Source organism: Saccopteryx bilineata, chromosome 2 (genome assembly GCF_036850765.1).
Source record: "Saccopteryx bilineata isolate mSacBil1 chromosome 2, mSacBil1_pri_phased_curated, whole genome shotgun sequence".
NCBI classification, from domain to species: Eukaryota; Metazoa; Chordata; class Mammalia; order Chiroptera; family Emballonuridae; genus Saccopteryx; species Saccopteryx bilineata.
Window position 1 is genome coordinate 305,578,701 of NC_089491.1, and position 17,765 is coordinate 305,596,465.

Consider the following 17,765-nt stretch of genomic DNA (forward strand, 5'->3'; position numbering starts at 1 on the left):
CCTGCACCCATAAGGAGGGCAGGACAGACTATCCCAACCACTGGCCTCCTTTTCCCTCCCAGCTCACAGCCAAACCAGTGCACGTAGACAGAGCTGTGTTGAGATGAAAGGGTTTCCTAATTCAGGGTAGCTCTGGGCCTGAACCACTTGCAAAGGTCAAAGGGAACAGCATCAGCTCCTGATGGAGCCAGGTGACCCAGGCTTACCTGGGCCCTGGCTTTCTCCTTGTTTTGGTTCAGCACTAAGTGATAGGAAGCCAAGACTCACCTGAACCAGGACCTGCTCAACATCTCTAGAAGCCAGCTGAGAGAAAAGTGACCTATTCTTATTTCTTCCCCACCAGTAGCTCTACCTTCCTAGCCCGAGATCCAGAAGAACACAGACTGAGAGGGAGGGACTGGGCTGGAGAGAGAGGGTGGGGGGGCTGGTTTGGGATGCTGGAGCCCACAGAAAAGGGCTGAAGAAGAGAAAGGGAGGGGCTCAGTGTTTACATGGACAAGTCACAGAGTTAAGGCAGCCTTAGCAATGAAGTACCCAGCCTGGATTCTCCCTCTGATCACAGCTCCCCTGCCCACCCTCCCATACCCAGGCTGGGAGCCCTGTCCCCTGCCTCTCTTCTCTCAAATTTCAGCTCATTCACGATAATTGTTTTTCTCCCTTCTAGCCTGCTTGCTTCACACTCCAGATCCTAGCCCCAAACTGGTCCACTCCCTGGCTAGGTAGCTTCTTACAGGCCTTGTATACAAACACAATCCCAGCATCATCTGAAAATATACACAGTCTAACACACACCACTTGGGAGTCTTTGAAAGCCAAAGCAAAAGGGCTCACCAGGAAGAGGGGATGGGCGGGGACAGAAGGCCAAGAAATAGGATAGAGTTGACGATCCTACCTCCCTCCTGATGGAGTCGTGGTCCAGTTCATCGAGTGTCTTCTCAGTCTCCCTTCATGGAGACAAGTGTGGATGGGAAGCTAGGCATTTCTTAGACCCCAGGCCATCCAGGAGGCAGATATAGGCCTGAGGCAAACCCCACTAGACTTTCCCCTTGGATGCTGGCCTCAGAGCAAACACAGCAGCCCTGCCGAGAGTGGAATCAAAATAGTTCCTGGTTTCCTAGCTCCTTGCCACGCCCACCTGCCACCTCCCCAGCCCTCTGTGGCATAAACAGGGCTTTATTATCTCTAGCCCACCACGTCCTCTGAGAGTGCCGTGAATGGAACTCCACACAATACACTTGTTTATTAATAACCACTCACCCGCCCCCACCACTCCAGCTTGCTCACTCGCTCACCGCTGGGTCCCCCTCATGCATAATGGAGGAGCTGTATGGCCCATGACACAGCCAGGCTGTGCTGCTCAGGCTCCAAGGAGATAGATGGAGAGAGGTACCAGGCCGAGTCAGGCTCCCCAGGGCGGGGGTGGAATGGTGAGCAGATCCCCCAGTTAAGATCCAGAGACGTAATGTTTTGGGGGGTAGCAGTGTGGCATGGGTGGTACCAGCCCTCCCTCATATGTACACCCTATACAAAACCAAGCCAGGGAGGGCAGCGCGCTGCGCAGCATTCGCCCAACATCCACCCTGCCCGTCCAAGGCCGTGTGCTGGTCCTTAGCAGGACAACAGCTGTCCACAACTTGCACTTCAGCCCACTGGTCCACCTCTGCTCAAAGGCCTTGGGACTCTTCCACTAGACAGCCTTCACATGTTTGATTACAGCCACGAATGTGGCCCTCATCTACCTCCAACACTCCAAGTCTTCTCCAGGACAAATAACTCCAGTTCCTTTAGCTGCACCTTATAAAACTATTTCCATTCCCTGAACCATCCTGTTTCCCCTACAATGGTCAGACTTTAGCTGGGCAGGCTTCCTTATAAAGTGACAGGCCCAGTCTCCTGTCCTACTGGTGAGAATGTACTCTGACAGCATCCTTCTGAAGGGAAGTTGGGAATACACTGAAAAGTGTTAAAAATGTTTATGCCTTTTGTTCCATAAATTCCATTCCTGGGAGTAGATATTGAGTTAATAATCAAGACTAATTAGAATACTGAAGTTCCACAAATGTTCACTGGATTTTTTTTTTTGACAAGACAGAGAGAGGGACAGATAGGGACAGATAGACAGGAAGGGAGAGAGATGAGAAGCATCAACTCTTTGTTGTGGCACCTAAGTTGTTCAGTGATTGCTTTCCTATACGTGCCTTGACTGGGGGGCTACAGTAGACCAAGTACCCCTTACAACCTTGGGTTCAAGCTGGTGAGCCCGTGCTCAAGGAGGCCACCTTGGGGTTTCAAACCTGTGTCCTCCACATCCCAGTCCGACGCTCTATGCACTGTGCCACCACCTGCTCAGGCCAGAATATTGTTTATAATGGTAAATATTTAGAAACAACCTAAACAGCCATCACCAGTAAAAATGTCCATGGTTTGACAGGAGAGTGTGAAAGTAGGGTTCTAGAGCCAGATAAATTGGTTTAGAAATTTGCTGTGTTACGTTGGGCAAGTTACTCCGCCTCTCTATGCCTCACTTTCTTTATTTGTGTAATTTGAATAAGAATGTCAATCTCAAGATACAAAGAGTCAATGAATGTGCCTGACATACGGTAAACACTAAGTAAAAAGATCTTTGACTCTTACTGCTCTTATCAGCAATTGAATATTACATAGTCATTAAATTGATGAAATAATATATAAAATATTTTAATAATATGAAAAATTATTAAGTGAAAAAAAGTAGGACATAACTCTGGGTAGTGAAATTATGGATAATTTGCATTTTCCCCTCAAGCTTATTTATATTTTCTCAGTTTTCTGCTAGAAACATAAATAACTTTTGTTAATAAGAAGTGTCTGTAATGTGCGGTGCCCAGGGCTGAGCAGAAGTCCCAGCACTGAGCCCGGGAGGCCTGGCCCTGGGGCAGCTCACCTTGCTCGCCGTTTTGAACGTCACATCCCACTGTTGCCTCATACTGAGCTTCAAGTCCGTAACCTAGCTGCCTGGCCTGCCCCCTCTAGCCCCTCACCTTGTCCTTGCCTAGCCTTCCCTCGGGGGCCGCTGTTCAGCCATTTCTCTCGCTTATACTGAGCACGGGGCTGGTGGAGTTTATGAGAGTGTGGGAAGCAGCATTAAGAAAGGCACAATCAGAGTAGAAAGTGTGGGCCCAAAGGCTCCCAGCCGAAAAGGAGGGGTGCATCACAGGTGGAGGGCAGAGGCAGCCCCTTTTCCGTATCGACAGGGTACATAGGGGTTCATGAAGAGACCAGATTTATCCCACATTAAAGAAGACTACAAGGAAGTAAAATTCTGAGAAAATCAGGCAAGTACCCATATTGAGGGGTGCCCAAGGGTGGCTGTCCCTCACCTCTCTGCCCCCACCATCCATTGCTTCGGATGGTTCCCTCGGCTCTACTCATGGAGGCAGCCATGCTGGCTCACCCCTCATAGCCACCTGCAGATAACAGTCCCTGTCTCAACCCAGGGAGACTGTCCCAGTGGCTATCAGGGAGTGGGAGGGGTGGGCAGCTCTGGGAGGAATGCAGTGGGGGCAGAGAACTGCCAGGGCTGTGGGCAGCCTGAAAGTGGGTCACATTTGCAGAGGACAGCCCACACCAGCACAGAACGGCTGTAGCAACAGCTGGCGTGCCTGGGGGAGCACTATGCTGTCCTAGCAGGCAGCCAAGTGGCGCTCCCCACACCCACCCATCCACAGCTCCCTCCTAAAAGATGGTATGCCATGCCCACCCACCCACTCTTCCACACTAGAATAGATCAGCAATTAAGTGATCTGGGGGACTGTGGACTTAGCCAAAGTGTGGCCAGGGACTATCCACAGAAATTGAGGGGTCAGGATGGAGCTGCGCAAGCCTGAGGCCTTAAAACTGTATTTTTAAAGGTCAACTGCTGTGGCTAAGGGCCCAGTCTCACCTCTGGGTGCATAATCCTCAGTTCTCAGAATGGAAAACAAATTCTATTCAACAGGAAATTTGCTGTTGTGAACGATTCTTTCTGAACTGTTTAAGCAGAAGCTGGATGAGCCCTGTCGGAGGAGCTGTACAAATCCCAGCACTGAGTGGGAGGCTGGCTAAGAGCGCCTCTGAGGCCCACCTAGCATTGAGACCCAGGGTCACAGAGGGTGGGAACAACCTCAAGAAGTAAGTCACTCAGAAGTGAGCTTGTGAGGAGAATTTGGGGCCCTCGGAGCAGCGTGGCCTATATCTGTGTGGGGCTCTGAATAGCCAAACAGTCTTGAAAAAGAACAAATCAGAGACTCATATTTCCCAACTTCAAAGCCTACGATAAACTATACAAATTAACTCACACATCTATGGCCATCTGATTTTTTATTTTTTAGTGAGAGAGAGATAGAGAGAGAGAGAGAGAGAGAGAGATGAGAAGCATCAACACGTAGTTGCTTCACTTTAGTTGTTCATAGATTGCTTCTCATATGTGCCTTGACCTGGAGACTCCAGCCAAGCCAGTGATCTCTTGCTCAAGTCAGTGACCTTGGGCTTCAAGCCAGTGACCTTGGGCTTCAAGCCAGTGACCTTTGGGCCCAAGTCAGTGACCCTGACTTAAGCCAGATAAGCTCATGCTCAAGCTGGATGAGCCTGCACTCAAACTGGCAACATTGGGTTTTTTTTTTGTTGTTTTTTTTTTGTATCTTTCTGAAGCTAGAAACGGGAGAGACAGTCAGACAGACTCCTGCATGCGCCCGACCGGGATCCACCCGGCACGCCCACCAGGGGCAAAGCTCTGCCCACCAGGGGGCGATGCTCTGCCCCTCCGGGGCGTCGCTCTGCCGCGACCAGAGCCACTCTAGCGCCTGGGGCAGAGGCCAAGGAGCCATCCCCAGCGCCCGGGCCATCTTTGCTCCAATGGAGCCTTGGCTGCGGGAGGGGAAGAGAGAGACAGAGAGGAAGGAGGGGGAGGGGGGTGGGGAAGCAAATGGGCGCTTCTCCTATGTGCCCTGGCCGGGAATCGAACCCGGGTTCCCCGCACGCCAGGCCAATGCTCTACCGCTGAGCCAATCGGCCAGGGCCAACATCGGGGTTTTGAACCTGGGACCTCAGCATCCCAGGCTGATGTTCTAGCCACTGCACCACCACCGGTCAAACTGGCCAATTGTTTCTTTTCTTTCTTTTTTTTTTTTTTGTCAAGAGTGTGAGTCTACTCAACGGGGAAAACAATTTCTTCAAAAAATGATGCTGGGATAACTGGATTTACACCTGCAGAAGAATCAAGTTTGCCCCTTACCTCACACCACATTTAGAAATGAATTCAAAATGGATCAATCGACAACTTAAATATAAGAGCCAAAACCATAAAATGCTTCAGAAAAACTAGAGGTAAATCTTCATGACTTTCGGTTTGGTAATAGATTCTTAGATGTGATACCAAAAGCACAAGTAGCAAAAGAAAAAATATATAAATTGGACTCAATTAAAATTTAAAGCTTCTGTGCATCAAAGGGCATCAGTTAGAAAGTGAAAAGACACCCTGCAGAATGGAAAAAATAGTTTGCAAATCACACATCTAATAGGGGTTCAGTACAAAGAATGTAAAAAGAACTTCTAAAACCCAACAACCAAAAAGACAAGTAATCCAATTTAAAAATGGGTGAATGATTTGATAGACATTTCTCCAAAGAAGACACAAAAACGACTTAACAGCACATGAAAGGATGCTCAATATCACCAGTCATTAGAAAAATGCAAATTAAACCATAATGAGATGTCACTTCATACCTACTAGGATAGTTATAATCAGTAAAATGGAAAAATAACAAGCACTGGTGAGGATGAGGAGCTAACAGAACCCTCCTATGTTGCTGATGGGGATGTAAAATCGTAAAGCCACTGTGGGAAACAATTTGCAGTTCCTCAAAAGTCATACTTAAATTACCATATGGCCCAGCAATTCCTACCCAAAATAACTGAATATAGGGATTCAGATACATACACAGTGTTCAGCAAAGCATTTTTCACATAGCTAAAGGGTACAAACAACTTAGGTGTCCATCCTCAGATGAATGGATAAAAAAATGTAGTCTACCTATATAGCGGAATATTATTCAGCCATAAAAAGGAATGAAATATGACTTTGGGTGATGGGCATGCAACATAATCAAATGTCAAAATAACCTGGAGATGTTTTCTCTGAACCTATGTACCCTGATTGATCAATGTCACCCCATTAAAATTAATTTTAAAAAAAGGAATGAAGTTCTGATACATGCTACTTTATGAACCTTGAAAACATTATGCTAACTGAAAAAATCCAGACACAAAGGGACAAATGTTGCATGATTCCACTTAGTATGAACAATCTAGTTAGACTTCATAGGCAGAAAGTACATAGAAGAGATTTCACCAGGGATCAGGGGGAATAGGGAATGGGCAGTTATTGCTTAATGGTTACAGAGTTTTGATTTGGGGTGAAGAAAGAGGTTTGCAAATAGAGTAGTGATGGTTGTACAACGTTGTAAGTCTTCTAAATGCCATAGAACTGTATACTTGAAATCGTTAAAATGGCATATTGTATGATATATGCACATATTCACTGCAATATAAAAAATTTTAAATCACTGCAGCATCCTTCCCTGCTTTGCTATCAAACCCATCAATATCTGACCTCAAATAAAGGATTGCTGGGGTAAAGGACACAAAGGCACAAAACCCTTTTCAGAAGCGGTATTTCCCCAGAGGAAGACATTCTTCAAACCTTGTAGTGAGTTACTCTGGTGATGGAAGTTGAGGAGGGAATCTATTCTTGGCTCTGAAATTCTGCTGACCTTGTCATCCACTTCTCAAGCCTGGTTATAAAATTGGGACGGTGTCACCAGCCTTCAACCTGTTTCTGAAGTCTCGTAAGAACCAGACTACAGTGCTCTCTGACCCTTCACTGCTGACCTCAGCTTTTTAAATGAGGAGGAAAAATACCACCACCCAGTAGATCAAAGAGAATCAGTACCTTGGTCTAGCGGCTTTGCTCAAAGCTTCTTTGCTAGACTTCCAAAGTTGGCTAAATATTTAACCTTTAAAGGATAGCTATAGCATGAGCCACACTCCTTAAAAATTTTAAAACTCAACTCACCAAAGTACTAGTTCACCTCTACTTTTCCATCCTCCCTTCTCCTCACACTGCCTCCCGAAATGGAAAATAATTAAAATGCAAAGTCTGTACATGATCGCTTTCCCAGCCAGCCTGATGGCTAAGATAACTGAGCTGCCCCACTAACCCTCAAGATATTGTTCTAAGCCTTTGGGCTCCTCTCTGGCCCCTGTCTTTCCTAGCAGATGGGCAATACTATTTTGTGTTAACTATCCCAACATATTTCCAGGTTGTATTTTGGTTTTCATCTCCCTACAACTCCTTAAATGCATATCTTTCTTTGAATTCCTGGAGGTGTACATAATTCAATAACCATTTACATTTCATTTTATTGTACACATATAGAGCCTTCTGACAGAGCTTTTAAATGAACACACCAAAATTTATACATTGAAATGAGTGCTGTCTCTTCAAAGAACTCCCCTCAGGAGGCTATATACATATTCCCACAATGCAGTGCTGTGCTTAGAACATTTCTGAAGCTTCCTTTTGGAACTGTTTCAAAGCCTGTAGCATATTCTTTTGATGGGCCCTATGATCATCAAGGAAAGATCTCTGAAGGCTATTCCTAGGGACGCTGAAACAAGGTTTCGAGCATTGGCTCCACCACAGCCCCCAGACAATGTTACTCTGGAGGACAGCATATGTGTGGGTAAGATCTGATAATACCATTAAAAACAATTAGAAATCGCTCCATTGTCACCACTGAATTCCTCTGCTGTGTCTACCCACATCATGTCTTCACCAGGGACTAAAAAGAACTAGAAACTTTCCAAAAGTGGCTGCCAAGAAGTGGGCAGAGGGAGCAGGTTGCTCCCTCTCTCAAAAGAAGAGAGAGATTGCCACGTGTAAAAACGTGGGCAAAGTCTGTCGGCTCCTCCACAAGTTAAACACTGACTTAAACAAAAACATTGAAAAATTAAACACTGAGTTAAAAAGAAATTACACTCCTAGGTATAAACCCAAAAGAATCAAAAACAAGGGCTTAAATGAAAACTTGTACACAAATGTTCATAAGAGCACTAGTCACAAGAAACTACTCATATATCCATCAACAGATGAATGGATAAACGAAAGTGGTACATCTATAGTTAGTGGAATATTATACAGCCATAAAAATGAATAAAGTATTGACACATGCTACAATGTAGATAAACCTTGAAAACACTATGGCAACAGATGCCAAAGCCACATAGTGCACGATTCCATTTACATGAAATATACAGCACAGGCGAGCTGGTAGAGAGAAGAACAGAGTAATGGGTGCCAGGGGCTGGGAGAGGGGAGAAGGACTGCTTCGTTGGTAAAGGGTTTCCTTTCGGGGGATAAAACCATTCTGGAACTAGATAGTGATGATGTAGAGAACATCGTTCATGTACTTAATGTCACTTAACTGTACACATGGTTAAAATGGTAAAATTTATGTTTGAGTATTCTACCACAAAAAAGAAAAAGAACAAAGAAGCAGGCAGAAATTTCCATGCTAATCTCTGGCAGGAGACTGGTAGTGGAGGGCAGCAGCACTGGCCCTGGTTGGCAGCGCTCACAGGTGGCAGTGCCGAGACCTTCACAGATGGAAGAGAAGGGAGGGTGGCACAGGGACACTGGCCCACAAACCAGTGACAATCAGCCACGGGCCCTGGCCTTTCAACCGCAGCAAAACCATCCAACTCATAATAAACACTTTTCAATGAGGATTCAATGGAGCCATATGTGGAAAAATATCCCCTATGGGGAGAAGCGGGACATTTCTTGAGATAAACCCAGAGGAAGACACTTCTAATATAGTTGTTTTTCCTGTCAACTCGAATCTCTGCCTGCAGCATTGGGATCATCTGATTAGTACATCACTGCTATCTCTTTTGGGCCACAGGGGCTCCGAGCCTGTGGGCTGAGGAGGGGGCCGGGCAGGAGCTGTCTTTTCCCTGGAGATAAGGCCCTTTCACCAGCAGCTGCTTGTCCTGAGGGCAATCCAGGCCATGCTGCTCTGCAGGACACCCATCCCTTCCCTCTCAGCCCCATGGGGGTTCCCAGATGCTCCCAGGGCATAGCTGCACCCCAGCTCCAGGCTCTGCCAGGAAACTCACATACCAGCCAGGCAGCTGAGGTTGGTCTCCAGCCCCCCAGCCCCCTGGGCAGCTTCCAGCTTAGGGGTATGTTTTCTTAATCTTTGTGCATGAGGATTTAAAAACCCAGAGAACAGACAAGACCCTTAGCAGCAATTACAAGACTAATAACATTAAGTCTTAACTGGCTATTAACAGACCCAGATCCCTTATTAGCTGTGACAGTCAGTGAATCAGGGGAGCAGCGAATTGTAAGGCATATGAAAAATAACTTTAAAAAATTCAATGGTCTCAATCGCTGAGGCTCAGTGCAGCTGTTGGACTTCAGACCCAGCCTATGGGAAAGACTGGAAGAGACCCACGTGGGAGCCTGCATGGCATAAGGGCTGCCTTGTTCAGACCTCCCTGTCACTGACGGCACACCACAGCACAAAGGTCTACTGGGCCCCGCCATGCAGTCCCATGGAGCTGATAGCATGCTTGGGGAGTACAAACTTTTGGTTAGCTGCACACTCCTAGCATTTTCCATCCACCAAGGCCAGGAGGAAGGAATGAAGGACCAACTGCTGTAGCCAGTGCAGGGCAGTGCCAAGACGATGCACGTGGGGGCGGAGGCAGGGGAAGGCCCTGCCCAGTTACTGTGCTTGAGCAGACCTCTCCGAGGACAAAGGCACCTAACAGTGAGTGTGGTTAGAAGAAAATGCATCCAACTTGTTTGCGGTGTTGAGACGGGCTGTGAGAAAAGCAGCACCCTGAGCCCTGGGAACGAAGACAAAGGCCTGGTAGTTGGAAAGTCAGTGAGATGACTCCAAGGGCCTTTCCAAAAAAAAAAAAAGAAAAAAAAGGATTGAGGTTATGACCCTAGTCATCTTGCTGGGGTCACACAGGGGTGGGGAAGGGCTCTACAGCTGTCGTGAGCCCCACACTGAAAGCAGGCAGGTTCCATTCTACAAAAAGCCTCCCAAGACACACAAGAAAAATGAGGGGGCAGGCAAGGGAGGGAGAAAGGAGTGAGTGAGGAGCAGCAGCTCTGAGAGGCAACTGTCAGGCCAGCCGCACAGAGCCGGCCTGTTTCCATGACAACACCCTCCTGCGTGGTACCCAGGAATAAATTATTGATCATGGACACTGCTTTCCCCGCTCCCCAAAGCCCCTAGTGCCCTCTCTGCTGACACCATTACTCTCCCCTCCTGTGCTTGTTCTGTATTTGCCCGAGAGTCACTCTGAAACCAAACAGGAGCCCAGGAGAATCTCAAGGCCCCAGGCCGCCTCCCAGCCTCCCTAGCCATTATGCATCCTTGCTGCTCTGTCCACCTGTTAGGGGCTGAACTGAGTCCCCAGCAACTATTACATTAAAGATCTAACCCCAGTACCTCAGAATAGCACTGAACTTTGGCCTAAAAGGCCAAATTACCTTTTTTTAAAAAAAAGGTAATTAAGGTAAAATGAGGGCCTTCGGATGGGCTCCAACCCAATATGATTGGGGTCCTATACAAAGAGAGAAGATTAGGACACAGGCATGTATGGAGGGAAATCCATGTGAGGATACAAAGGCCACAGAAGAAACCGACCCAGACAGCACCTTGATCTTGGAATTCCAGCCTCCAGAACTGTGAGGAGATAAATTTCTGTTGTTTAAGCCACCCAACCTGCAGTACTTTATTATGGCAGTTCTACAAAACTGACACACCACCTGCAATTGACCCCCTGAAAGCCACCTGTCATTTTGGGATGCCCAAGCAGATTTAAAACATCATTTTAGCAGTGAGCCAAGAACTTTGAGATCTCACATGTTCACATAATGGGGTTCTAGGGCTTGGAGCTGGGAGACAGAGGGCACATGAGAGGCAGGACAACCCAGGCCGGAAACCAGCCAACAGACCTCGTCTTGGGAAGGCAGGGACGGGCCATGCAGGAACCTGCAGCCGTCCTGGGTTCCTTCACTCAGGGTGACCATACAGAGTCAGCCAGCTTCTCACGGTCCAGTTTCCTAACCTAAGAGAATCAAAGCTGAGGAAGGCAGGACCAGTCAGTATGAGACAGGGAGTGACATGTGCTAGAAGCAGCTAAGGCACCTGGCCCGAGGTGGGTGGGCTTCAGGACCTATTGTGGGAAAGAGGCAGCCCCTGCCGTACTAAATCCAGTGTGTAAAACTGTGAGCGGTGATCTTCAAATCAAAAGATAAGCATTAGGTCTGACGTGTGGTGGCGCGGTGGATAAAGCATTGCCTTGGAATGCTGAGGTTGCCGGTTCAAAACCCTGGGCTTGCCCGGTCAAGGCACATACAACAAGCAATCAATGAACAACTAAAGTGAAGCAACTATGACTTGATACTTCTTGTTCTCTCCACTCCTCTCTCTGTAAAATCAATAAATAAAATTTTTTAAAAATTTTAAAAAAAGATAAGCATTAGGGAGAGGATGTGGAGACTAGAACCCTAGCACATTGCTGGTGGGAATGTGAAATGGTGCAGCTGCTGGGGAAAAGGTTTGGCTGTCCCTCTGCAAGTTAAACATAAAATTACCATATGATCCAGCAATTCCACCTCTAGGTATAAACCCAAAGAGACTGAAAATGGCTACTTTAATAGGTACAAGTACACACATTTTCATAGCAGCACTATTCTCGATAGCAAAAAGGTAGAAACAACCCAAAAGTACATCGAGGGATGAATGAACAAACAAATTGTGTCGTGTACAAACAATGGAATATTATTCAGCCATAAAAGAATGTAGTCCTGATACATGCTGCAACATGGATTAGTAAAATCCGAGTGAAAGAAGCTAGACACAAAAGGCTACATACTGTATGGTTTTCTTTCATGTAAAATGTCCAGAACAGGTAACTCCAGACAGAGAGAAAGCAGATTAGTGGTTGCCAGGGAATGGGGAGAGGGGAAAATGGGAGTGATTGTTAAATGGGTGTAGGGTATTCTTCTGGGGTGACAAAAAATGTTTTCAAACTACAGAGAGGTGATGGCTCGGAACATTGTGAATCGACTAAATTGTTCACGTTAAATTTGTTAATTTTATGCCATGTGAATTTCACCTCAATAAATTAAGCACTAAATATATGAAGGATCATTCTAGTCTCTCTCTACCTTTGTTTTTGTTTGACATACACACACACACACACACACACACACACACCTGCTTCCGCATCACTCCTTGGCACTTTTGCAAACATCTCCACCAGGACTGGCCTCCTCCCTGTCTGCCCCTCACTGCTGTATGTCCTGGTAGCCCAGCTTTCCCCATGAAGCTTTGTGTGTGACAACCCACTCCTAACATTTTCTCTCTGTCTATTCACTTTTGCCCCCTATGCTCCCCGGGACTCTTAGAGATCTTCTTGGACTTCTTAGTTGATTCTTCCCTTTGGACTTAAGCCCTGAGGTCAAAGGCCCAGTCTTTTCGGTCTTATTATAAGCAGGGAGCCAGGGGGGTAGCCTGTTAGAGTCAAACAGACCGCAGGCTGCTGTGTGAGCACGGACAAGGTACTCTGACCTCCCTGAGCTTCGGTTTCCTCTCGTGTGAACAGAGAATAATGACAACAGGTACTTCATGGGGTTGCTGTGAGAGGTAACGAGACAGACGATACGAAAGACAGAACAGAAACGGTTTTCCATACATTCTCTTCCTGCTCCTCCCTAAACCTTTTCATGCCGCTACACGGACCCCATTTTCATGACCTCACTGGATGGTCCCCAAATATCTGTCAGGATGGCAGGGGCTCCAGGCTCACAGGGGTGGGACTAGAGCAGGGACTATCTGCTGGAGCCCCAGCAGCAAAAGCTGGAGGGCGAGGTCAAAATCAAGGTCGAGATGGAACTGTGTCTCTCTTTGGAGAATCCTTGTACGAGGCAGCTCTTGAGTCTAATCGGGTTTGATTTCACCTCGGAATTCAACCCTCCACAATCAGGTATCACTCAGTCTTCCCCTACTCAACAGATACCTGCAGTTAGAGGTCTACCTGCAATTAGAGGTCTCCTCATTACTCCTCCTCCTTATTCCTTAAGACTTCTCCCCTTTTTTCTCTCCATATTTCAAACTATTATTGACCTTTTAAGGTGTAACTCAAAGCGTACCTTTTTCACAAAGCCTTCCCCAATGACTCCAGTCAACAATGGCCTTTCTCCTTCCTAATCTGGTTGCTTGCTGTCTATCAGTGCCCAGTCGTGTTTGAGCGCGGCAAGGTGTGTTTGTGTCTTTATTTGCACGTGGAAATCTTGCTCCTGCTTTAAGAGTTTAAACTTGAGGGAAGGACTAAGGCTCACACCCTGCTCTAACTGCCATGCGCTGATGCCGCCGCAGTGGCGGTAGGGAAGGGCCTGGGGTCAAGCCGACTGAGAGCAGATCCGGCTCTATCTCTCAGGCCCCGAATGAGCAGGATCCCAGGACTCTCATCCAGGCTCTCGGGAAAAAAGTTCTGCAAGAAAGCTCAAGTGAGGTTCTGCCAGTAAAAAACCTGCACAGTGTGAAGCATGAGACAAGGTAAAGCACAGTTCTAATGCACACACTCCATCACTGCTTGAGGAGCCGTATAAAGGTGCCTCACACACCACCCTCCGGGATTCCAGCTTCCCTGAAGGTGGGGGTCTGGAAGAGCAGCTCTCAGCCCAGTGAGGCCAGGCAGAGTTCAGTGGAAAAACTACTTCTCACTAAGGACTCTCGAAGGGACCAAACGGCTCCTGCCTGGACAGGGTTGGGAGGGGACCCAGTGGAAGCAAAGACTAGGGCTTCCAGCTAAATACACCATCTGCTAATGATCCCACCAGAAGAGTGGAACAGGTAAGGCAGATCTGTGCTAAGCTGAGACTGTGATTCCTTGCTTGTGTCCCAGAGATGAGTGAACATCTCTGAAGGTTGTCCAGCCTGGAAGAAGTGGAGGAGTTACTCATCTGGGATAGGCAGCAAGCAAAGTGTTAACTCCAGAGTGGCACACGCACCCCTGTCCAAGGATCCCCTCCCTCCTCTAAGTGCAGCATCTGCTGGGAATCAATGGCCAAGAGCTCTCCCTCACTCTGGTAATTAGGTCAGCTTAGAGGATTTCCCAGGTCAGAAGGGTGGGGGAGGCAGCCCAACCTGGCTCTCCCTCAAGCCAAGCTCCCAGGTGCTGTGCCATCTCTCCCCCATGACAGGCACTTACTCAGTGGGTGAAGTGTCACCCACAAAATGAAAGGGCCCGGGGTGGGGAAAATGGAAGCAGATGAAGTTACCTACACGAAACCTCCACTCATGGGTCCCTGGGATGAGCCCACTGCCCAGAAACAGAACGAACAAGAGAACTGGCAGGATTCTGGCTCTGGCTGAGCAAGTCAGAATAGGCCAAACAGAAAGGCTGGGGGTGGGAGTGGGGAATGGACAGTCTAATGGCAGTCAGTGAACAATCTCCCCGGAAGATTATGCTCATGGCTAAGTCTAGGTGAAAGCCAGCCAGGAAGACCGAGCCCCTTGGAAGGCAGGGCAGAAGCCAATCTAGCCCTGTGGCCCAGCTCTCTCCTGCCCTCTCTCCTCTCCCTAGGGTAGGTCTTTCCCCACCCCCACCCCCACCCCCTACCACCAGCAGCAGCTCGCCTAGCTGACCCAGTAGCATACAGGAAGGGTGGGTACTAAGAAGCCAGGCTGAGAAATTCATTCACACCCTCACCAGGGGACTCCATTCTCACTCTAAGTGGGCAAGCCCAGAGCATCAGAGGCTTCTTTCAACTTGTCAGTGAAGTACAGAGGGGTTGGCATGGGTTCGACATGATACCAGGAGGTATGGGCCATGTGAACAGCTGTGTTCAAGATACACACATACACAACAAATCTCTCCCCCAGCCAGGACTAGAACATGAAGGACTGTCTTGGGGTTATAAGCCTTCTACTTTAGTTGGCTTCATTTTAACTGTACCCCAAAATAATATGGGAGCCAGTTATTGAGCCCTGGTATAAAGATGCAGAAAGAAGGCTCTATGCTGGGGCTCCAAGAGGTCAGTCAAGTCTAAATGGGGTATATAGAACACAGAGAGAGAGAGGAAATACAGCCAAAATTGAAAAGGATTAACATATAAAAGCACAAGCTAATGTGATTATGGGGAACTAAAAGCAATTCTCAACTATCTGAAAGGACAGCTTATTTCTGAGCATGAACACGTTCTAGGCTAACCCACTTCTAGTACGAACTGCAAGTCTATAAAAGCATTTGTTTTCAGCCTCAACAAAAGAAAAATTAGGAAGGATAATAAGTGTAAAAATGAAATCCAACAGATCATTCCTAAACCAAATGTGGGTTGTAGATTATCTGGGGTTTAGACTCTCTGTGGCATTGCTTCCCATCTGTTAATGCGACCGGAAAAGCAGCAAGCCAGGATGGGAGGAAGTGGCATGTGGACAGAAGATGTTCTGGGCTAGGTGAGGCCTCAGGTGTGTCCTAAATCCACGTCCAAGGGCCTTTCCTCTAGACCAAGCCATCGGTACCCCTTTCAAGGGTTGCTGCTTCCTAACCTCGAACACATAACTAAAATTCTGATGCCACTGAAGACACACCAGCCAGCTCACCCAGATGAGGCATGCCCAGGAGGCTACTGAGAGCCCATGTTTCTGAGCCCCAACTGGCAAGACCCAGCTGGGGAGGACAAAGAGCAGGCGTCATCCAGGACTGAGGCCAACCAGCCTCTGCCTGAACATCTTTTTTTTTTAAAATATTTTATTTATTTATTCATTTTAGAGAGGAGAGAGAGAGAAAGAGAGAAAGAGAAGGGCGGGAAAGGAGTAGGAAGCATCAACTCCCATATGTGCCTTGACCAGGCAAGCCCAGGGTTTTGAACCGGCAACCTCAGCTTTCCAGGTCGATGCTTTATCCACTGCGACACCACAGGTCAGGCTGCCTGGACATCTAAGACACGGAACTCCTCATAAGGCTTCTCACTACATTTTTTATTTGGAGGTAGCTTTAGTACAATGATCCAATGATTTTAATGGTTAGAAACATCTTGGGTAATTTGGACAGAAAGTTGATCTTTGATTCTAGTTCTGACATCTAGACTTTTAAAGAATGTGTCTAATCCCATTTCCAGCAACAACCTGTGGGGAAGGGGACTCACTGTGTTCCCCACCCCCAGCCAATCTAGTACCCTCTCCTGTTCTTCATCAAGGTTTTCAGACCCGGCACCATCCTAGCATTCGAGCGTGTCAGAGTCAGAAGAAATCTTAAAGATTGCTAAAGCTCTCCATTTTTCTATCTTCTCATCACCCAGAGGAAATGTTAACATCATTTGCTTATTTTTGTGTATTTTTAAGTTTAAAAATATGCTACTTTAGGTCAGCTTTTTTTTTTTTTTTTTTTGCACTTTTCTGAAGGTGGAAACAGGGAGAGACAGTCAGACAGACTCCCGCATGCGCCCGACCGGGATCCACCCAGCACGCCCACCAGGGGCGAAGCTCTGCCCCTCGGGGCGTCGCTCTGCTGAGACCAGAGCCACTCTAGCGCCTGGGGCAGAGGCCAAGGAGCCATCCCCAGCGCCCGGGCCATCTTTGCTCCAATGGAGCCTTGGCTGCGGGAGGGGAAGAGAGAGACAGAGAGGAAGGTGCGGCGGAGGGGTGGAGAAGCAAATGGGCGCTTCTCCTGTGTGCCCTGGCCGGGAATCGAACCCAGGTCCTCCGCACGCTAGGCCAACGCTCTACCACTGAGCCACCCGGCCAGGGCAGCTTATTTTTTTTATTATTATTATTTTTTTTTGTATTTTTCTGAAGCTGGAAACGGGGAGAGACAGTCAGACAGTCTCCCATATGCGCCCGAACGGGATCCACCTGGCACGCCCACCAGGGGGCAACACTCTGCCCACCAGGGGGCGATGCTCTGCTCCTCCGGGGCGTCGCTCTGCTGTGACCAGAGCCACTCTAGTGCCTGAGGCAGAGGCCAAGGAGCCATCCCCAGTGCTCGGGCCATCTTTGCTCCAATGGAGCCTCACTGTGGGAGGGGAAGAGAGAGACAGAGAGGAAGGAGAGGGGGAGGGGTGGAGAAGCAGATGGGCGCCTCTCCTGTGTGCCCTGGCCGGGAATCGAACCCGGGACTTCTGCACGCCAGGCCAACGCTCTACCACTGAGCCAACCAGCCAGGGCAGGTCAGCTTATTAAAATATTTATAAAGTGTAGTTTTAAAAATACCATCTTTAATAGTGGTTATTACAGGCACAAATTCAACTTCCTCCTCCCATTTAGAAAGTGGTATGTACCCTCTTATTTAGTTCAGATTAACAAGATAAGAAAAAGCAGAATTTTTTAATGCATTTTTAGATGTCATGTACCATGTCGGGCTTGAGGGTCATGTTACAGTCAAACAATTTCATCAAATGTTAAGGTATAAAAATAGTCAAAAACTGCTCTCTCAACCTCAAGTTGGATATTCTTATCTTTGATGTTGTATAAATTTAAAATTTTGTTTCTAAAAGAGAGAAGCTTTCAGACAAATTTATGTGCACTCTGTTAGGTGTGGAGAGTGTTTATTCCCAGTGAATGAAAATCCACTTAGATATAATTGTCACTTTTTTTGAGTGCCAGAAACATCTTGAAGTGCTATATAAAAATTCTGGTCAAATGAATACAATCTGG

General features: G+C 47.5%; 1 protein-coding gene across 20 annotated transcripts in view; it reads right to left on the reverse strand.

Annotated features, from left to right (window-relative positions):
* Positions 1-17,765, reverse strand: part of NFASC (neurofascin) — a 200,152-nt gene that overhangs the window by 157,938 nt on the left and 24,449 nt on the right. For 2 of the 20 annotated variants that reach the window (XM_066261586.1, XM_066261583.1), the window contains exon 1: positions 893-1,064. The exons of the other annotated variants lie outside the window; for them this stretch is intronic. The gene's annotated coding sequence lies outside the window, so the exon portion shown is untranslated. Of the gene's footprint in view, positions 1-892; positions 1,065-17,765 lie in introns of those variants that run through there. 20 annotated transcript variants of the gene reach the window in all.